This window comes from Sus scrofa, chromosome 3 (genome assembly GCF_000003025.6).
Source record: "Sus scrofa isolate TJ Tabasco breed Duroc chromosome 3, Sscrofa11.1, whole genome shotgun sequence".
In the NCBI taxonomy this organism is placed as follows: domain Eukaryota; kingdom Metazoa; phylum Chordata; class Mammalia; order Artiodactyla; family Suidae; genus Sus; species Sus scrofa.
In genome coordinates, this window is record NC_010445.4 from 93,886,913 (window position 1) to 93,910,784 (window position 23,872).

Here is a 23,872-nt window from a genome sequence, read left to right on the forward strand (position 1 = left end):
TGATACTGTGGACTTCCTGGCCCAGAGCAGAGGGCCAAGTCTTATTCCTACAGCCTCTGCGGAGGGTATAATGGCTGCTCCAGGCAGTCTGTTCTAGAATAGCTATCTTCCTGCTCATCCTCTCCCTTCTGCCTGCTTCCGCAGAGAAAATGTGGTCACCACAATCCTGTTTTTTTTTTTTTTTTAAACTGCATAACATGATACCTGGCTTTACATCTTCCCATTCAAGTCAAATAAACAAGACCCACTAGGAAATATTCAAAAGCCCGGTTTGAGGAGTGGTTGTAAGAGGTCTATACACAGAATTCTTCAACTTCCCTCAGTGACTTATTCCTTAGGGGAACATAGCAACAGAAAAATCAGCAGTTGGAATACAAACTCTGAGTTAATCTGGGTTGGGGTAGGTGGGATTTCAATAAATTAATACACAGTAAATGCCGGGAAGAGAGCCATGCTCACAGTAAATGCTCAATAATTGTTTTAAAAAAGCAGACAAAAATACCAGTAAATGGACGTGGTTTTGTACCAGAATCATCTACATTGGAAGAAAACAGACTGGTGCTGTGGGTTCAGCTAGGTTTGTCTCCCTGTGACGACTGCCCAACTCCGGCCTCTTTTCCCATTTTCACTTATCTCCTTATCCTAGAACAGTATTCAACAATTAAGTTACTCCTGGTTTTTCTCTTTTTTCAGAATAAATAATTCCAGTTCCTTAATAAGCCTCCCCAAGAGAGGAGGTCTAGTACCTTGATGACAGAGATTTAGTACCTTTATGATATTACTGGGCCAGTGGGTTAATAAAAATAAGCAAAGCCAACCTCATACCACTTTGTGACATTGGCTGAACTCCTCCCATACCGAGTGGTCCTGTTCTGGCTCCCAGAGGCTTAGACTTCTGGATTTCAAATATGATGTGGACCCTGGCACCACTTTTCATCACCTCCTCTGCCCCAAGTGACCCTCATTGCTCTGTATGTAGATGCTCCTCCCTGGCCCTGCTTTTACCCATGACAAGTCCTTTTTTGGAATTTGACAAACCATTTACAAATTTTTACAGGGAAGAGCCAAGAGCAAAGAATAGATAAGACACTCCTTAAAAAGTAAAAAGACCTACCCTACCAGCTATCAAGACCAAGACTTATTTTAAGCTTATTGAAAATAGAACTGTGTTATTGGTACAGGGATATGGTAATAGACCAATGGAATTGAAGACCAAATCTAGAAACAGACCCACACACATATAATATATGACAGAGAAGGCACTAAAGATAGGCAAGGGAGACGTGGGTTTATTCAATAAGTGGGACTGGAAAATTTTTTCAATTAATATAAGGCAAAAAGAAACTGGATCACTACTATATACAAAAAATGAATTTCTGATAGAATAAAAACTTAAATGTAAAAAGCACAACTTAAAAATCTTAAAAAAATTTAAAGAATCATTTTAGGAACTCAGGAAAGAGTTATCTCAAATAAGTCACAAAAGGCATAAACCATTAAGGAAATGATTAATACATTTTTCTACAGTACAATTTTAAACTCCTATTCATCAGAATTCACCTTAATGAGAGCTAAAAGGCAAGCCACAATCAGGGGAAATAGTTGCAACCTATGTCAATGATAAAGGACTAGTGTCCAGAATATATGAAGGACACCAATGCATCAAGGATAAAGAGAAACACTCCAACAGAAAAATGGACAAAAGATGTAAACAGGCATTCACAGAAAAGGAAACACAAATGGGCATCAACAATGGAAAAGATACTACACTGAGATATCCATTTCATACCCACCCAGATGGGCAAAAATTTTCAAGTCTAACAACAACAAATGCTGGGAAGAATGTGGAGCAACCAGAACTCCTTACTAGAGTTAATGTAAACTAGGACAGGTAAAGGAAAATAATATGGCATTTCCTGCTAAGGATCAAGATAGGTACACCTACCGCCTAGCAATTCTGCCCCCACACATGTACCCTAGAGACTTTATATACATATATCTATACGTGTATTCATAGATATTCTTATCTAAGCCCAGAGACAGGTACAAGAATGTTCTGGGCTACGTGTTCAGAATAACCAACCCAAATATCCGTCAACACTAAATGAACATGTAAATTTTGATGTGTTCCATTCAATGTGATATTATACAGCTGTGAAAATGACCAGTAGCTTCACACCTCAATATGGATGAATCTCACAGACAATATTGAGTGAGAAAAGCAAGACTAAGAAAAACACACCATCTTGTTTCATTTATGTAAAGATCAAAACTCAGAAAAACTAAACATATACTGTTTAGGGACACAGGTAAGTACTAGTCAGTGCTCTGGCAGGAAAGAGATGGCATACACAAACCAGACAGCTGAGGAAGCTTATTAAAGGGACCCCCCCAAAAATAGGAGTTGGGTTAGGGTATGCATTCTCAGTGAGAGCAAGGCAACCTCCAAGGGGGCAAAAATTGGATCCTGAGGGTAAAAAAAATTCTCTTCATGTATAAAGCACAGAGATATGTACAGTACATAAACTGATACATAGAATGTCTGTGGTATTAAAATTTCATGGTGGGGAAGACAATTAGGAAAAAAAATCTTCAAAGGCTACTTAGTGGTGGCAGGGGTGATAACAATAATGATAATAATAAAGATAAGAAACACTGCTTTGGGGTAACCAACCAGGAATGGCATAGTGCCCTAGGGCTAGCAAAACAGTCAGGAGGCTTCACCATCCCTAGGTCTGAAGGAACAAGAGGAGGGAGGGCAGGAAATAGCTGAGGGAGGGGGCTGCCTGCCTTTGGTAGAGGAATGCATTCGACTTATGAGGGTGGGTGACCCAGCAGGGAGGGGCAGGGGAGCTAACATCCTGACCGCAGTCTCCTCATCCTCTGATCTCCTGTCAGAGTTTCACTTCGGCCAAACTCATCATGAGGCCAGGGATTAAGGGAGCCTCCTGGTGCAGTCCATACAGAGTAGCCTCAGGGGGCACTGAGAAGGATGGAGAAGATTGAAGAATGGGTCTGGAGGGGCAAATGGCAATGACATAGCAAATACATGTGGTAAGATTATGAGGGACAAAGGAATCACTGGCACACCTTTCAGGATTGTGGTTACCTTTGGGAATGGGAAGGGAGGCGCCTATGGGACTTCAATAATATTGGTAATATTTTATTACTTAAGCGGAGTGGTGGGTTCATAAGTATTTATTTTTCTTTAACGATGCCTGTATATTATTTATATTCATCTGTGCATGCAATCCTGTTCATATAATTTTCTTAGAAAGTTAACATGGCAGTAACTAGGTGAAGTAAAATAAAAGTAACCGCGGGACCTGGAGACAGAAATGGAAGATTAGAATCTATGTTCTACCACTAACTAGCTGTTTGAGATTAACAAATAAGTTAGTTTCCTTGGTGAGCCCTGTTAGAGGCAGAGGAACCACTATCTCCAGCCTCACCTATTCCCAGGGGTATTAGGATTAAATGAAATTATATATACTATGTGAAATCATGTGATATACTAATTGGTGCCTAATAAATATTTTTTGCTCTTCTCTGGTCTACCTAATTCTATGTCCTATTGTTTACTCTCTTACAAATTCCTGTGCTCCGGCCAACCCATTGCCTCCCTGACCTCCAACCCTGGCCTTGCATCCAGACTTGGGTCCGTGTCCTGTGTCCTTCCCCTGTCTGGTCCTTCCTCCTGTGAATCAGCCTGGCTCAAGTGCTGCCCTGAGCCCCACCCCTGCAGGACCTCCTCCCTTTGCTTCCAGCACAGTGTCTCCTTAGTCCACCACAAATTATAAACGTTAATAAAAAAAGGAATTAAGATATTATCACAGATGCTTTTAGCGAATCCAATTGGGTCTATTGTTGATCACTTACTTGAAAACATTGGTTAGAGCGAAGAAGACAATGAAACACAAGACTCAACCATCTTTTTGGTTTTTTTGTTTGTTTGGTTGGTTTTTTTGCTTTTTAAGGCCGCACCGGCGGCATATGGAAGTTCTCAGGCTAGGGGTCTAATCGGAGCTGTAGCTGCCGGCCTACACCATAGCCAAAGCAATGCCAGATCCTTAACTGGATCTGAGCCATGGATCCGAGCACGTCTGCGACCTACCCCACAGCCCACGGCAATGCCAGATCCTTAACCCACTGAGCGAGGCCAGGGATCGAACCTACAACCTCATGGTTCCTGGTGGGATTTGTTTCTGCTGCACCACAACAGGAACTCCAAGACTTAACCATCTTATTTTAACTTAAAACATACCGATATGTTTTAAACATATAACTTAAAACATGCAGTTATTTGTCAGTCTTTTCATGAAAAGCCTAGGCTTCTTATCATCTTTCTTGAAGGTGGAGAAAGAATACAGTCAGTTGAGAAGCCCAAGGTCACAGAGCTTGCAACAGACCTGGTACCAGAATGACTCTGTATTCCTCAGCACAGTGCTGAGTGGAAGAGTGTCCTATAAATTTAGTTAAACTGCACAGAGCAGCTTGGATGAATGCCTGAGGAGGGCTGGGATGGGAACAAAGAGGCTAAACTGTGAGAGGCAGTTGGGTGCCAAAGACAACTTGACTTAATTTATAACACTGCCTCTGGTGGTCATCCCCAGATCAAGTACTGGGCACAGCTACACACACACACGAAGCTTCAACTGGTGTCTGTCTCTTTTATACCAGGTTGCTCATTCTTGGTTTTATTGCTTTTTTGGTGTGTATATGGTGGGGTGGGTGGGTTTGAGAGACTGAGGAGGAGAGAGGGACATGGATGGTGAGAAAGGCAGGCTTTGGCTTCTCTCCTAAATTCAGCTCCCCTGACATCTCTGGGTTCTTCTTTGCCCAGTGTGTGTGCCGAGGTCAGAATCTAGTCCTCAGCTATTTAAAAGCCTTGAAATGCTGGCAAGCTCCAGCAGAATTAGAGTTCCTAAGTACAATTTCCTAGGGCTGCTGATGCTTCATGTGAGAGGTAGCAAATCCTAAGGAGACAATCAGTAATGCATACAAACACATATAAATACATATGTGTATATGTGTGTCCGTATATGTGCACATATCTCTGTGCCTGTTTGTGATCCATTCCCCATCTAGGCAAAGTGAATACAAATCACACAGGGACTCTTTAACACCATACACAAAAATAAACTCAAAATGGATTAAAGATCTAAACATAAGAGTGGATACTACCAAATTCTTAGGGGAAAACATAGGCCAAACACTCTCTGACATTAATTGCAGCAATATCTTCTCAGATCCACCTCATAGAGTAATGAAAATAAAAATGAAAATAAACAAATGGGACCTAATTAAACTTAAAAGTTTTTGCACGGCAAAGGAAACCATAAACAAAATGAAAAGACAACCCACAGAACAGGAGAAAATATTTGCAAATGAAGTGACTGACAAGAGATTAATCTCCAAAATATGTAAACACCTCCTGCAGCTCAGTATCAAAAAACAAACAACCCCATCAAAAAATGGGCAGAAGATTCAAACACACATTTCTCCAAAGAAGATATACAGATGGCCAAAAAACACATGAAAAGATGTTCAACATCGCTAATTATTATTGAAATGCAAATCAAAACTACTATGAAGTACCATCTTATACTAGCCAGAATGGCCATCATCAAAAAGTCTACATACAATAGATTGGAGAAGGTGCAACTTACACTGTTGGTGGGAATGTAAATTGGTGTAACAGCATGGAGATTCCTCAAAAAACTAAAAATAGAACTACCACATGTTCCCACAATCCCACTCCTAGGCATCTATCTGAGGAAAACTGTAATTCAAAAAGAGACATGCACCTCAATGTTCACTGCAGCACTATTTATAATACTCAAGATATGGAAGCAACATAAATGTCCACTGACAGATGAATGGATAAAGAAGTGGTACATATATACGATGAAATATTACTCAGCCGTAAAAAGAATGAAATAATGCCATTTGCAGCAACATACATGGATGCAGAAATTATATTAAGTGAAGTTAGATAGTGAAAGACAAACATCATATGATACAAATGGGGTACAAATGAACTTTTTTGCAAAACAGAAACAGACTCACAGACTTTGAAAGCAAACATGGTTACCAAAGGGGACAGGTGTTGAGGGGAGGGATGGACTAACTGGGGGTCGGCGATTGGCTTATGCACACTGTGGTATATGGAATGACTGGCCAATGGGGATCTGCTGTATAGCACAGAGAACTCTACCCAATACTCTGAAAACCTACAGGGGAAAAGAATCTGAAAGAGAATGGATGTGTACACATATAACTGAATCACTCTGTTGTACAGCAGAAATTATCACTTTATAAATCAACTAAAACCTTAAAAAATGAAAAAAAAATTGCGCAGGGAGTCAAGAGTGCCCTTCCAGTTCACAGCTCCTAGAATTTCAAGGTGCATGTGCTGTTATAGATTTTATTGCTTCACATAAATATTATCTAGTTTCCTTTATGTGAGCAGTGCTCTCCCAGAGTGCATGGGAGGCCATGCAAGACAAGCCCGATGGTCTTGGCTGGACCTGCCCAGGGATAAAACATGGTGGGCACTGGCCTTTCCCATGGTGCTGGTAACCAGCTGTGGGGGAGCACCTGAGCCACACAGGGAACAGTGGCAGGGGCGAAGCACACTGGCTGCAGTGGCTGTGGGGGAATGGTGAAATAGAAATCGAGTTGACATAGAAACCCTTCAGCACTCACTCTCTTTTCATCTCCTGACCTACTCACAGGTTCTGATTTAGGAGAGTTAACAGCACAGCTGAACAACTGCTTTCCAGTCAAAAAGGATACAGTTCCTGATGAGTACTGCATGAATACTAATTATTTCCTATTAATATGATTTGGTTCTTGAGAGATTTGGGCTGGGAAAAGTCCTTATTTCAAAGTCCTCTTTTGAGAACAAGGGCAATTAAAGACTGGGTCAGAAGCTCTTAGATGGTAGATCTCTCTAGAATAGTCTCTTGATTTTTATATATATTCAAATTACAGCCCAGAGAGGTTCACTGACTTGCTCCTGATCACACAGCCTATTGGATAGCATGCTTCATGAAGCTTTTTTTTTTTTTTAAAGGAATGAGTTATTCAGAAAATTTTCATTAATTTTTCAGTTAAATAAACAGCAAATCAGCAACTAGTTTCTCTGTTTACTAGCTGTGGTACTTTGTGCCACGAAGTACCTTCTGTTTCCACCTCTGTAAAATGGAATAAATAACCTCCTAAGATTAGTGTGAGGAAGAATCAGTTAATGTGCATGAGGCTTCTATCTCAAGTGCTCTAAGGGCTCAATAAATGCTGGTTCCTGATACCTTTCCTCAGTCTTCATTTTCTTCTCCCTGCCCTCTAAAATCACAATAAACAAAAATAAAATAAGTCCATACCTTGTTCATAGACATGCTCACCTCAAATCCACAGGGTAATGAAACATAGAAAAATCCCAGCCAGCTCAGACAAGTCAATGGCATGGTGAAAGGTATTGTGGGAAGTGGTGAAAGGTATTGTGGGAAGCGGTGAAAGGTGTTGTGGGAAGTGGTGAAAGGTGTTGTGGGAAGGACAAGGGGAGCAAGGCTGAAGCTGGGGTACACCATGCATCTACTGAAGAGAAAAGGCCTTCACACAGAAGAAGAAACTCTCTTCCCAGTTAAAAAGATGAATGTGCTAAGAGATGGGGGGGGGGGCACTAAAATTGTCCTCAGGAGACAAGTAGGAAGCTCCCTTCCACAACCCCATCCCTGGGAAGATTAAGTAAGGAGGCCAGTGACCACTGAGCAGCCCACAGAGAACAGGAAGGCAATAGGCAGGGCACTCACCTCAGTCCCCCAGTCAGACAGGAAGGAAGGGGGCAGGGCACAACCTTTAAAAACTGGTTGGAACTGACTAGGCCCAAGACAGTGAAAGATTCAGCTCCCATAACCTTGAGCGTCCTCATACATTTATTGTAATATATTTGCATGCTAGATGACACGCCCACAGCGCCATGGCAGTTTCCAGGCAGATCATAAGAGGCCCAAAGGTGGGCAGTGGCCCAATTCCTGGAAATCCCCGCCCCTTCTCAGAAATAGGAATAATCTTCTGCTTATTAGCCTATGAAATTACCCAGCCCATAAAAACTAACCACCCCTTATTTCAGGGCCTCTCACCTTCTGAGCTGGCCCACATTCTGCCTGTGGAGTATGTATCTCCCAGGGCCGCTCTGCCTTCTGAGACAGATTCCATTCTGCCTATGGAATGTATATCTCTTTCAATAAACCTGCTTTCACTTTACAATGGCTCAGTCTTGAATTCTTTCCTGTGCAAAGCCAAGGACCTTCACTTGGCAGCCAGTCCCAGGAACTTGCCAGAGACCTGGGACATGACCATCCTCTCTGGCCCCATTTTCCTGCAACATTTGTACAAAGAATTTTTTTTTTTGGTTTATGCCCACAGCATGTGGAAGTTCCTGGGCCAGGGATTGAATGCCTGCCACAGCAGTGACAATGCTGATCCTTAACCACTAGGCCATCAGGGAACTCCCTTTACAAAGGACATTAATATGTCTACTTCTTGCCTATCGCTTTGCCTCTCCCTGAATGACTTCTGCATCGAGACACAAAGAACCTGAGCGTTGTTAAGCCCTGAAACGTGTTGTGCAGTTTCAGTTGGAAGTTGTGGGTTCCAGTTCCACTTGAGGTGTGGTCTTTCCAGGGCAGGGATGGGAGCATCAGAAAGGAGGGGACAAATCCCTTTTCTGCAGCCTCATGAGCTAAGAAGGACATGCCCCACCTGGTCAGTCTTTGGCAGCTCTGGCAGAGAGGGGATTGCCAGCTCCTAGACCAGCCACCAAATTAGTGACTCTATAGATTATTTTATGTTTCTTATGCTTCTTCTTACAGCTCCTGTGCCAGAGATGCTTGCCAATAGAAAGCAGACGACTTGATTTGTGTAACTGATATTTTCACATACAGCATACTTAAAAAACAAAAGTGTCATAAAAATTTTAACCTAGTCTTTCCGCAGTGGCAATGGGAAGCATAAAGCTTTCATTGCCGTGCTGTCTTCTATAGGGTCTGTAGAACAAAACAGAACATTCATGGAAAAGAGTGATGCAAAACTGGAATAGGGGACCACCTGGAGCCAGAATGCAGACCTGATGCACAATGTGGGTGGACCACTCTTCAAGCTTGCTCCAAGCTCAATTTGTACTTCGTGTTTTAAGTATAGAGAGCCTACTATGTTCTAGACCCTTTGCTGGGTGCTTGACATGGGTTGTCTCATCTAACCTGCATAACAGCCCAGTGAAGTAGGGATCATAATTTATTATCCCCACTTTTCTGGAGGAGCTAGAGGAAGAGAGAGGTCAAAAATCCTGAGTTTTGGGCTCCTTGTGTTGAGTTGAGCAAGTCATAACCTCTCTGGCCTCAGTCTCCTCATCTGTAAGATGCGATGCATAATAGTACCTTCCTGATAAGATTGCTAAGAGAATAACTGAGCCGATATGTGTAAGGTGCTCAGAACAGTGCCTGGCCTAAGTGTTGGTGAAATAACAAATGAACAACTAACATTCAGATGTAACACTGCTTTGCTGGCTTGGCTAGTTACAGTCTATCAATGTGATTTAGAAAAGTAAACCCAAGAGATCTCCTCCGTCTTCAAAGAAAATCTCCCTAATAATGTTCCTAATTGTCTTGTGATTTAAAACCAAGAGCAAAACTTCACTGGGTCAGAAAATGGCTTCAGGCTTGTGTGGCGTATAGGGCGGCCAATCGTTGTGGTTGGCCCAAGACTAAGAGGGTTCCTGTAACACAGGACCTTCAGCTTTGAAACTGGGACATTCCCCTGGCAAAACACGTTGACTGGTCACCCTAGAAATGGGCCAGACTGGGAGTGTCTGATATACCCATGAAAGTTAGGCTAGGGTGGTTACTGAAACTTGGTCCACAGCAGGGCCTCATCATAGACAAGGCAAAAAGGTGGGACAAATGGTAATTCAGGTCCCTCAGTAAGATGCCTTTCACACATAACCTACCAAATATTATTTTGTTTTCCCTTCGTGTTTTCATTCTTTCCAAACACTTCTCCTAATGGTTTCCTTTTAGCCAAAGGCAAGCAGCAGAATAAAGAGGTCTGTCTGGGCTTGGCATTAGGGACACAGCATGAAGAGAAGAAAGAACATGGATTCTGGAGGCAGTAAGATCAGGGTATGAATCCTGTCTCTGATATGTTATTTTATGTCTTTGTGCAAGTGCCTTAACCTCTCCGAATATTGTCGGTAAAAGGATAATGTGAGAAGATCAGTGATGATGTATGCAAAGTGACTTGCATAGGGTGGGCTGATAGATGCTAAATGGCTGATGAAGGAGGCCACAGCTCAAGGCTGGAGCTCCCAAAGTACTGGCAAGATGCTGATCCTAAATGTGTGTCGAGGTAGCCGGAGGGATGCTGCTGGGTGGCTGATACACGCCTGATGTGGTCTCTCATCAACGTCTCTTCTTACATTCAATGTCTCTTCCCTGGGGAAGTCTTACTACAAACTCACAGGATTCTGTACTTCTTCATACAGCTTTTCACAATCTGAATTCAAAATTTACTTGGAATCCAAAAAATACAACAAACTAGGGAATATAACAACAACAACAAAAAAACAGACTCACAGATATAGAGAAGAGACTAGTGGTTACCAGTGGGGAAGGGCAATATAGTAGTAGGGGATTAAGAGGTACAAAATATTATACATAAAGTAAGCTACAAGGATATCTTACTCATGGAGAATGTAGTCTATGTTTTATAACAACTCTAAGTGGAGTATAACCTTTAAAAATTATGCATCACTATAGCGTATACTTGTAACACATACTATTGTACATCAATTATACTTCAGTTAAACATAATAAAAACTGAAAAAAAAAACCCAAAAATTAAAGCCAAAATTTACTTGACAAATTATTTAACTTCTATCTTTTTCATCTGATCACAAATTCCCTTGAGGCAGGGATCATCTCTATCTTTAGAGATCATCTCTATCTATCTGTTCGCTGTTGTAGATTCAGTGGACAAATCAATGTCTGGCACACAGTAAGCATTCAGTAAGTGCTGTCCAATGAAATGAATGAATGAATCAAAGGACCCTCAAAGGTAAAGGTACTAGGGAAGACATACTTCTTCAAGAAAGCTTAGGCAGCATTCAGCCACTAGATGGAGCTAAAACCCCACATGAAAACGATCCAACACAACTTGCAGGTATTGCAATAAGGCTCCCAATCCAGGATTGCCCGCCTGAAAGCTTCTTTTCTTTCCTAGTGCTTCTACTCTAGTGATCTAATGCAACCAATGGACATGCTTCCTGCTGTGACAGTGCCCCATCCACCCACACTTTTTTTTTCTCTCACAGCTGATTGTTGTTTTATTACACACACAATCAGAACTCTCCACATAGCCACTGGTTTCTGAAAAGCCAATTTAGAGGGAGGGGAAATGAGAAGCAGAATAGACTCAATGTCTCTTAGACCAGATGTTTAAGTCTTGAGCTCATTGACAAGCTAGGTGTAGCGTGCTGAGGAAGGAGGAAATGACCTTCAACTTATCAATCAGTCATCAGTAGTTCTTCACTCAGCATCTGTATCACACACATAGGGCTGAGCAAACAGAGAGGCTTATAATCTAGTAGGGGATACAAAACATGCATATACAGGACATTATTAATATACTGCAGTACCTAAGTGCCTCATAGATAATATATATATAGTAAGAGTACTAAGAATTCAGAAGCCAGAAAGATGCCTATGACTGGGGTGATCACAGATCTGAAAGTCAGGGTTGACCTCTATAGAAGATGCATTTAACAAGAGGAACAGAGAGTAAACCTGTCCCTTTCTTCTAAAGATGTGGATCAAGAACCAGTTGCTTTGATACCACCGAGAGCTTGTTAGCACAAGAGCTTGCGTCTCATCTCAGAACTCCTGAGTCAGAACATGCAATTTAATAAGATTGCCAGATGATTTGCAAACATTACAGACTTTTCTGAATCAAGTATTTGTATTCACATGTCCCTTTAAAATGAAATAATACTCTAAAATACTCTTTAAATTTTACTGTTTCGCTTTAACTTTGGATTTTGATTTGCCTTTAAAAGAATGATACTAAGTACTCCAAAATTTTGCCATTTCTCTCTATAAGAACCTATGACAATTCCTAATAGCCAAGTTTTCTGTGGCCTGGTGATTCATTAACTGGAGGGAAAGCTCTTCTCCAAAGCAACTTCGCATGTATTCATTCAACAGAAATTGTTCCAGAAACTGGGGCCCGAAAGATCCTAAAGGATGTTTTCTGAATCGCTAAAGGATGTTTTCTGAATCGCTAAAGGAAGTTTACCTTATGTTCAAATATAATTTTGGTACCTTCTAATTCTTTGCTAACCTATATATGATAGAATCAGAACACTGGGTTGAGTCTTCTCAAGTCACTCCATACACCCGAAGATTGTCCTTCCATCCGTCATTCTAGATAAATGGAAATTGTTGCAGCGTGAAATCTGTGCTAACTCTAATGAGGAAAGTTATATACTTAGACACCAGCATATTGATAACACTTGATTTGACATCTCAGTGTCTATGTCTCATTGTGGTCCCATTTCTCTTATCCACACACAGAAGCTAGGTGAGTCCATTTAGAAAGGCAGCATGGTTAAAGGAAGACGACACTAGAAAGCCAAGTGAGGAAACATGGCTCAGGTCTGAGACAAGTTATGTGTAGTGTCACTTCTCTGAGTATTAGTTCCCTATGTATAAACCTGGGATGAGAACCAGATAATTGCTAAGGTCCCTTCTTGGTTTAGCATTATAAGATCCTAGTTAACTAGGATTTAGTTAGATGGTAGTTTTTCATTAAACCCAGATTAGATACTTCCAAATAGAAATGGCCTACATGGTCCTTACAGATGTAAAAGTTGAGAAGGTGGCTACCATAGCAACTCACCTTCATGGAGTCATTTGTAAATTCGACTCTGTGAAGTGACAGTATTATGTACTGGCACCTGCACAACTCCCTAATGTTTCCTTTGCTTGCATTCTTGCCCCAGGCAACAGTGCCAAGAGTTGTCCTTATCTGGAGAAGCAATCAGAGTTCTCAAGCTGCCTTTCGGTCTGCTAGAACAGAAGGTGCTGACAGGGGTGGGAGTGAAGGCAGCCTTCCTTTCAGTTTACTAATTCTGTAGCCGCCCTTCACAAACTCCAGCAAATATTTTGTGATGTTGCAAGGTGTTACGAGAAGTGAAAAGCAAGCTGTGATTCAGCTGGTTACGAAGACTTTGCAAACAAAAAAAGAGTGATCTGTTTTGCAACAAACTATTATTTCTGCCAGAGTCCACAGACTGGAACACTAAAAGAGGTATTTCTGTAAGACATCACCATCAGACATCCTGGATTTTCCAAATAAGACCGATTTCAAATTAGTTGGCCCAGCAGGTCTCAACTTGTGGACCTCAGACCCCTTGGAGCAGTGGAGTTACCTCACGGGATCTGCAAAACCACCTGCATGTTCTGTCTGTAGACTGAATGAAAAATGTGCACGTCCATATGGCTCACTTCCCAAATATGCATAACTTCTTCTTTGTCTTTTTAGGGCTGCACCTGTGGCATATGGAGGTTCCCAGGCTAAGGGTTGAATCGGAGCTACAGCTGCCGGCCTAAACCACGGCCACAGCAACACAGGATCCAAGCCATGTCTGCGACCTACACCACAGCTCATGGCAATGCCAGATCCTTAATCCACTGAGCGAAGCCAGGGATCAAACCTGAGTCCTCATGGATACTAGTCGGGTTCATTACCGCTGTGCCACCACGGGAACTCCTACACTGGTATTTATTGAGACTATTAGTATTCTGCCACATATACAAATTAATCCAGATTTCATGGGTCTGGGGGTGGTAAGAGAGGAAACCAGGCCTCAAATGAAATCAGATACTGAGCAAAAAGTGAACTTTTATAGATTAAATTGGACCCTAGAAGTGGTACAGTTTCTCTACAAGCTCTCCGTGTTTTCTGCGATGTTTGCATTCAGAGCTAAATGACTTAGACACAATGCTGAACCATCAGGATCTTTTCTAGGGATGGGGTGAAGGATGAAAGCTCCCTCCATGGTAGATGGAGTCTCTTCAGCCAGTTAGACAGGGTGTTGGGAGAGGAAGGGTGGGGATGGAAGAAAGAGGAGGCTGCTGCGCACTGCCTGGGTACCACCTAGGGGCTCCCCTCACAGGCTGTCTGGAACTTCCCAGCCCTCGAGGGCTGTTGGAAAGACAACTGCCTCTAACTCTGGTGTTCTTGCCCTAGGCAGATCTTAATTTCATCCATGTGTTCATTCATTCACATCCACTGAATTCCTAGGTTAGGCTATGTGCTAGGAAAAAAGCAACCCTATTTTGGTCTTGGTGAATTATCTAAGAGTCCTGTGGAATAGAAAAGACATGGTCATTGGGTTTCAAAATCTTATAATTTGGTTGGGGAGGGGGTGGAACCCACGCCAACACAGGAGAAGGAGCAATGCCAGTGTTATGATGGGAAAGACGCAGGTAGCAGTGAAATACGGAGGCACATCACTTAGCCAAGGCTTGAGATGTCAGAGAATGCTTCCTGGGTAGAAGAAGGAACATTTGGAACTTGAGAAAAGGAGCACTGGGGATCTGGGGGTTAGGCAAATTCTGACAAGCCAAGCCACAGGCTGTGGGAGAAGACTCAGGGGCAGCTGATCTGGCTCTGAAACAGCCCAAATTTCCAGTAGCCATATAGTTCAAATTTTTTCCCATTCAAAAGAGCTAATGGCTGCAAGCCTAACGCAAGTATGTTTCATTGCTCTTTTTCTCTACCTGTGCTGAATTAAGAGCCTACGGGAGGAACAGGTGCGGGTGAGGGGTGGGGTGGGGTGGAACAGGTCCTTCGCAACACAACAGTCACAAACTCTCTTCCCCTAGTCTCTTGGAGGGAAAATGGCAGTTGACTTTAAAGATCCTATATTTCAGGCGAAGAAGAATTTGTTGGCAAAACCATGCAGGAGACACCAGAGTGCTATATTAGAGCTTTTGTAAGTAAGGTATTTTTATCATTAACTCTTGGCCAAAGCTCATTTGTTCCAAATGGGCTGCCTTAACTGAGTATGCTCACCTGAGTATGCAGTGAGCACCTGGAAAATACAGGTTTGTTGCAAATGATCCACAGAGAAACCAAATTAATATTTATTTTCATAAAAGGATAGCGTGAGGAGGTAGGAGGATCTTTGGCCCACTAAATCATGAAACAGGATTATGTTTCTCCAGCTGTGCAAAAATTAATATCCTGTTTGGGGAACCACAACCACAGCACCTAAAGGCCAACTTCATGTCGTGAAAACGAATCAAAGGACTGCATTTGGCAAGAGGTCTCAATATTCCAGATCACACAGGAAATAATTACATACTATTATTCTTCAGTGAATGTAGCAAGAAAAGAAAATCCTAGGGTAAATAATCACAATAGACTAAAGACATTTGTGTTAAACTGTAAATAGTCATCTAGATAAAATTACTTAATAGTTTAATCCATGAATGTAGAATACTATGAGCTTTAGGTTAGGCCAATAAGACCATCTTGAGATGTGTCAATGACTTCTGGCCCTAAATGTGGTTCGTAAAGTGATTAAGGAATTAAGAAACAACAAAAGTAGCATGGAAAAAAAGTATACCACTACTCTACAGCCACTAATTTTTTATATCTACCCAAGATTTTTCCAAAAATTATGATCATTTCTAGAGCTATCTAGAACAGGGTTCAGCAAACTTTTTTTTTAAAGGACCAGGTAGTAAATTTTTTTGTTAAGGTTTTGCAACTCTACCATTGTCCACAAAAGCAACCACAGACAATCTGTTACTGAATACCATGGTTGTGTTCTAATAAAACTTTATATACAAAAAATAGGAAACTAGCCTGTGGGCTATAGTTTGTTGACCCTTGATCTTGAACAACTATTTAGATGCAGAAAAATTATAGGCCATTTTTAAAAAGTATGAGTTCCTTGGAGTTTCATAGCAGACCAATTTCTGTGGGTCTGTGATGAGGATGTACTGGTCCACTGGTTAGGAAACTGTGCCCTTTTTCCACAAATATTATGGAAGGAAGCCTGGATAAGGACTATCTGGTGCTGCCAAGGGCAGTTGACTTGCAGGCAGCAGACCCGGTGCTGGATTCATAGAGTTGCAGTTTGAAGCACAAACTACCTACATAAAAGGAATAAGTACACTAAGCCAATCCCATAGTCTTTTCTACTTTCACCGCTCACAGTGGCTCTGAGAGAGAGCTTGGGGATTCTGTAGTTGACATCAACTTCAAAAGGTAAGGTCATACACCAAAAAGTCTCAGTTTCCTTTCTAATTCAGATTTGTTAAAACAACTGTTGAGTCTGGCAGGTCAATGTACCTGCTAGATTCATGGTGGTGTTGAGTGGACACCACTGGGTAACCACTTCCTCTCCATCCCATCCTCTGACACAGCTGGCCAGTCAGATATGTCATTTGTGCCCTGACAATGACTTTTAAATCTGTCCTTTCTATTCTCATCCCTCCCACTATGGCCTAGTTTATCACGCCCATCTGGATTTCAGCCACAGCCTCCTGGAAAGCTCCTCTGCCTCTACTCATTTCTTATTCTTGTCCATCTGTTGTCAGAGCTTTTAGATTAATATTTATCAAATCTACTTTCTTCAAATCATTTCTGAGATGAAAGGCCTGTAATGCTTTCCTACTGCCTCCTGGATCCAATATGATCTCTTCAAACTAGCATTTTAGGCTTCATAATCTGGTCCCAACCTATCCATTTATTGCATTTGTGTCTCCTATAGCCCTTCAAAATGAACTTCAATTTCAACCAGTTAATCTCCCATATCCTCTGTTAACTTCTTTCTCTTCATTCCCACCTTCATGTCATTGCTTGTTTTCCCCACGTCTCCCATTAAATAGAAAACCTCCCTGAGTAAAATCTAATTATAATATTATCTGTAAGAAAGAGAACGAGTGGAAAGTAAATAAAGGCTACATCTGTCTCCTTCCATCTATTCCAAAGGGGCAATGTCTGGTGACAATCAGAAACACGACAATTATCAAAAGTATAGGAAATTGAAACTGAACAAAGACAGTGGAATGAAACACATATAATTGTTATCCTTCTCAGTCTCCCCACATTAAAAAAACATTAAAGATATTTAAGGGGATGGCATAAATTCTAAGGATAAAGAGCATGAAAAGGTTACCAAAGGAACAAAATTTTGGAGGACAGAAACAGACAAATAGTAATGAACTTCACAAACTTGAAAGACCAAATTATAAACTGACAATAAGACAAAAACAAATTCAATAGGCTCCAGAATCCTCAAAAGACTCAAGGATTGATGAGTGAGTGGGGTGAAATGAAGTGCTGAATGAAGGAAGACTGGTTGAATGAAAACTGTTTGAGGTTCGGGTAGAATCCTTGATTTCTTCCCTCCCCATACTCCTCATTACTGGTTGATTGCCCCTCTCTCTCTCTGGCCAAAGTCTAGAGGGTTAGGCTCTGAAGATGGGAAAACAGATAATTTCTGAACTCAGGAACACCAGGCACAGTTGAAAGTGGGTATGAAGTACTTAAAATAGGAAAAACAAGTGAATGCATATATATTGAATACCAAGGCTTCCTACTTTCTTCCTTCACTTTATCCTTCAGGAGGAGTTGGGGGACTATTCTTGAGAGAATATGACCTTCTCAAAAGAAGTATCTAAAGACACCTTGAGAGTCCCTTCACAAACAACCCAGTGATTGCAAACTTAAGAGGCGTGTAACAAAGTCTGGAGACACTTTTGATTTTCACAAAACTTGGTAGGGTGGGGAGTTCTGGCATCTAGAGGATAGAGGCTAGGGATGTTGCTAAATATACTGCAATGCACAAGAAAAGCCTCTTTCAACAAAGGATTATCCAATTCAAAATGTCATCAGTGTCACAGCTGATAAACTGTCTTACATGAAGAGTTAACTCATGGTCAACTTGTCCACCAACACAAGCAGAGTTTCTAACAGTCTCCCCAGACTATTAAGAGTAAGGAGAGGGGGAAAATACTAGACATTTGAGGAAAGCAAGGAAGACAGACCTAAACAGATAAAAGCGACTTGGAAGAAACAGAGAAAGGAAAACTCTACAAAACTATACTTGACTTCCACTTACGATCATGATGGGCTAGCAGGGACCAGCTTCATCTTATATACACAACTAGGAAACACAGCAAAATCTAGAAAACTGTTTTCAGATAGTGGACAATAGGACTGCCTTTCACATCTAAGTCCTGGATTTGACTTTTGTGTACAGCGATCCAGTTTGAATTTACTGAAGAATTTCCCCACTGATTTACAGTACCACTTGTGTCATACACCACCTCTCCATATATGTATTCACCTACTCCTGGTCTTTCTTTGTACTGTTTTACAACTTCAGTTTTATAATAAACTTTGATACTTGGTACATCAAGTCCCACCAACTTGTTATTCTTTAAAAGTGTCTTTTGGCCCTTTGTTCTTCCATATAAATTTTATAATCAGCTTGTTGAGTTCTACCTTGTTCAATAAAATTTACAACTTTCTCCAAAAGAACTTGGACACCATCTGTTATATGTATTCTTATATTTTTGGTTTATGCCATTTTTTTTGGTTTATACCATTTTTGTTTATACCATTTTTAAAAAACGTATATTTTAAAATTACATTTTCTTTCTGCTGGCATGCTTAAATGCATCCTACTTTTTTGGACCGATCTCCTTTGCAGTAAATTGGATACATTGTTTACTCATCCTAATAATATGCTGTGGATTCTTTTGGGATCCACAAAATACTGGGATACTACAAACAATTAGTTTTGTTTCTTCCTTCTGATCTCCATACTTTTTTCCCTCTTTGTCTTATTTCACTGTGCTGGCTAAAATCTCCAGTACAGTGTTGAATAGAAGTGGTAAGAGCAGGCATTCTTGTTACTAATTTTAAAGGCAATGCCTTTAACACTTGATATATTTGCTGTGGGATTTTGGTTACCCTTTACTAGGTTAAGGAATTTCTATTCTAGTTTACTAAGGGTTTTCATTATGATTGAATTTTATCAAAAGTGGTCATATAGTTTATTTTTGTTAATTTATTACTGTGGGTATTGAATTGATAGATTTTAAAAAAATGTTGGCCAACCCTGCATTCCTGGAATAAACCCACTTTGGTCATTGCTGATTTAGTTTTCCAATATCTTCTGCCTTTGCTCATGATTTATAATGCTCTGTAATTTTCCTTTCTTTATAGTACTTTGCCTGCTTTGGGTAATAAGGTTATACTGGCCTTATTGTGTTGAGAAGTATTTCCTCTTTTTCTATTGTTTGAAAAATTTTAAGTTTGGAATCACTTGTTTTTAGAATTTTGGTATATAATTTGCCTGCAAAACCATCTCATTCTTACCTTTCTTTGACTCCTGATAAAATTTCTTTTAAAAATTTTAGGACTTTTCAGATTTTGAATTTATTCTTAAGTCAGTTTCAATCATTATTGTTTTAATAGGATCTTATCCATTTCATTGAATATTTTTCACATATACTTGCATAAGAGTGTCCAGAATATTTTTCTTTGCTGCATCTATATTTTTTTCCATTGTTTACTCCCAAAATTGACTATTCTTTTTTTTTTAAATTAGGATTTTAAAATGTATTTACTTCGTTCATAAAGAGCCCCTCCACCCTCTAAGTCTTCATCCATGGCACTTTCACGCCCACATCCTGTTCTGTAGCTTATTCTATTGCCCCAATGGTATGTATAACATTTCTTGCTGGAGTCCAAGCAATTGAAAATAAACAGACTTACATCTGGGGAAATCAAGAGACCAACAGCGGCAAAACACAATACCATGAAATGGAAAAATAAAACGCTTATAACAGGAGCGCAGCAATGTAGAGAACATCTCAGGAGCTTGGCTTATTGGCGGCGGCAGCAGCAGCAGTTATGTTAGCATTTCTTTTTTCCTCAAGTTCAGAAACAAGCTGGACTATCTCTGGGTGACTGATTTTCCTGCCATGGAATTGGAGAAGTCCTGCAGTCGTGCAGGTTTGTTTTCAAGGTCTTCATATTCAGACGCCTGAAGAATCATCTCACATTTGTCCAGCTACTTCAAATATCTGGCTTCTGCACTAGATTGGGTCTCATATTCTTTCTAAAGTTCGTAGAGCTCCGTTCTCAGATCCTCTGGGAGGAGCTGGGTTAGCTGCTTCATAATTTCCAGTATTTGTTAAGATGTTCATTTTTAGGAGTTCCCGTCATGGCGCAGTGGTTAACGAATCCGACTGGGAACCATGAGGTTGCGGGTTCGGTCCCTGTCCTTGCTCAGTGGGTTAACGATCCAGCGTTGCCGTGAGCTGTGGTGTAGGTCGCAGACGTGGCTCGGATCCCGCGTTGCTGTGGCTCTGGCGTAGGCTGATGGCTACAGCTCCGATTCGATCCCTAGCCTGGGAACCTCCATATGCCGGGGGAGCAGCCCAAAGAAATAGCAAAAAGACCAAAAAAAAAAAAAAAAAAAAAAAGATGTTCATTTTTGGTCACCAGAGGCATAACTGCCATCCTGTACATGTGATCTGATACACTCTCTGGCTTCTGGACATTTCTGTATACCCAGCCAGTCTGTGGGACCCTTTTGAGCTGCCCCACCAGCCGCAGGAACTGCAGCAGGTTCCGGGCCCCGCGGCCTGAGAGGGCCTCAGCGCAGGAGGCTGAAGCCATGCGGCCTCCAATCCCGACAGGTTGGCAACTATTTTTTATTAGTCTTGCTGGAGGTTTTAGAATTCTACTAGTCTTGACAAAGAATGAACTTTTTGTTTTTTGAGCTCTATTTCTTTGTTTTACATGCAATTCATATACGATCTTATTTTTATTAATTCCTTCTTCCTGCTTTCTTTGGATTTGTTTTCTAACTTAAGTTAGATTCTTAGCTTATTAATTGTCAGAATTTCTTCTTTTCCTATATAAAAATTTCCCTCTGAATTCCCCTTTAGCTGTATCCCACAAGCTTTGATAAAATATTATTTGATCTTAAGTATATTTTAATTCCACTATTTTTTTTGATTCATTAGTAATTCAGAAGAGTATTTTAAATTTCCAAATACAGTCAGTCATCCCTTGATATCTGCAGGGGAATTTGGTTTAAAATCAAATCAAAACTCAGAGATGTTCAACTCCCTTATATAAAATGTATAGTATTTCCATATACCTTTGTACATTTTCCCTCCTATGTACTTTAAATCATCCCTTCATCACTTATAATGCCAGTAACGTAATGCCATGTAAATAGTTGTGAATACAATGTAAATGCCATGTAAATAGCTGCCAGCACATGGCAAATTCAAGTTTTGCTTTTTAGAGCTTTCTGGAAATTTTTTGGACTATTTTCGATCCATGGTTGATTGAATTTGTGGACACAGAATCCAAGGATATAGAGGGCCAACTCTATACAGTTTTAAAAAATTACCTTTCTGCTGTTGATTTCTAACCTACTTGTGCTGTGTATTAGAGGTTGGTTTTTCTGATATCAAGTTTCTGAAAATTGTTGACACCTTAGGGCTTAGTACGTGATTACTTTCTGCGTTTCTTGTACACTTTAAGAATGTGTATTATTCAGGTATTGGGATGATCTTTTATTTGTCCATTAGATCAAACTTGTTAATTGTACTGTTCAAATCTTACTCAATTTTCATCTTTTGGTTGCTTGTTTTATCAACTAGTGCAAGCGTGTTAAATCTTTCATGATAGTTTTGTTGATTTCTGCTTATATATTTTGAAGCTATAACATTAGCAGCATGTAACTAAGAATATTTCTAATCTTTTTGGAAACATGAACCTTTTATCAGTATGATGTTTCTCCTCTAGTAATGCTTTTTGCCTTAAGACTTACTTTCTCTGTATTAATATAGTCACATCAGTTTTCTTTTAATTTATGGAAATTCCTAGGCTAGAGGTTGAATTGGAGCTGCAGCTGCTGGCTTACAACACAACCACAGGCAACACCAGACCCGAGGGGCATCTGCAACCTACACTGAAGCTCGTGACAACACCAGATCCTTAACCCACTGAATGGGGCCATGGATTAAATTTACATCCTCATGGATACTAGTCAGGTTCATTTCCACTGAGCTACAACAGGAACTCCCAGTTTTCTCTTAGTATTTGCCTGATATACTTCAATCCTTTTACTATAAATGCACATTTAGCACATAACTCAAATTTTTAAAAAATATGACATTATTTGTCTCTTTTAACTGGAAAACTTAGTATATTCACATCAATTGTGATTAGAGATATGTTTGAATTTATTTTTTTCATCTTACTTTGTCCCTCCTTTTCTTTAAATGTCTTTTTTCTTCCTCCCTTTTTTTGACTTTGGGATTGATATTTTTCCTCTCATTCCATATACTTACAGTTTGGAAATTATGCTATTTTAGTCTTTCTTAAGAAATTTTAACTAGACAAGTTGAAAGTTTATCTTTTTCTTCTTCTCGAATACTGTGATCAACTATATTCTATTATTTTCTAATATTTTAGTTAACTTCACAAATTAGATACTATGTTACATAATTGTTTATCTATAGTTTCTTACATATCTACCATCTTCTGGGACTGACCATTCTTTCTCACATTTCATTATCTTAATTTTTGAGCTCATTTTCTGCTTCCTAAAGTACACCTTTTGGCATGTCTTCTGGTGAAGATCTGATGGCTTAAACTCACTTGCCTGCCTAAAAATGTTTATTTCATTCCTGTTTTTTAAAAAGCTATTATGAAAAAAACTTAAATATATGTTAAATATATGTGTATCAGACCTTTTCCCTCTATCTTTCATGTTTCAATTTCAATTTAATTATTTTCTTATCTCTGGATCTTTGTGCTGAAGTCTCTGGAGAGATTTTCATTTTCTTCCCCTGTCTTCCCAGGGCTAAGGCCAAGATAAGAATGTATCCCTACTGCCTTCTTGTGTATATTTGGGGTATCACAGAAAACCCACTGAAATCATTGTCTTGTAGGGCTCCACGCTTTATGTGCATGTCTCTGATCTGAGTTTCCCAGCTTGTTCAAGTCCATGGCTCGTGATGCCCTTTAAGATGTAGATTTTAGATACTGACAGATTGGAAGATATATTAATGCAGGCACTGGCTTCTTTGTTTCTGGCATCTGAGGATCTTCATTACTTTCTTACCGGTTTAATTAAATCTATATTTTAAAATCACATACATATATACAATTTTTTTGTACTTATATGCATATGTATACATGTAAAGAAATATTTTTTATTGTTTGGTTAAGTTTTTCTGGCTATCTTGTTTACAATGTTGTTGGAAACAAGTCCATCTATTTGATTCGTTAAAACTGCAAATCTTGGAGTTCCCGTCGTGGCGCAGTGGTTAACGAATCCGACTAGGAACATGAGTGGGGTCGGTCCTGCCTTGCTCAGTGGGTAGATCGGCGTGCGTGAGCTGTGGTGTAGGTGCAGAGCGGCTCGATCCGCGTTGCTGTGGTCTGGCGTAGGCAGTGTACAGCTCCGATTCAACCTAGCTGAACTCATATGCCGGGAGCGCCAAGAAATAGCAACAACAAAAAAAAAAAAAAAAAAAAAAAAAAAAAAAAAAAAAAAAAAAAAAAAAAAAAAAAAAAAAAAAAAACTGCAAATCTTTTAGCATGATGGAAAATTAAAAACCAAGAAAGAACACCATTGCCCTCTGGTGGAGGAACCTATTACCACATCTAAATGAGACCCATTATGGCTCAACTTATCATTCCCCCATTCAGGGGAACAAAGGGCCAATCTTTTATCAGGACTTTCAAATCTGTTCCT

General features: G+C 40.2%; 1 protein-coding gene and 1 pseudogene across 1 annotated transcript in view; both read right to left on the reverse strand.

The window, feature by feature from the left end:
• SOCS5 (suppressor of cytokine signaling 5) overlaps positions 1-23,872 on the reverse strand; it is a 148,458-nt gene that overhangs the window by 109,511 nt on the left and 15,075 nt on the right. The gene's annotated exons all lie outside the window — the stretch shown is intronic.
• On the reverse strand, positions 6,037-23,413 carry LOC110260020 (annotated as a pseudogene).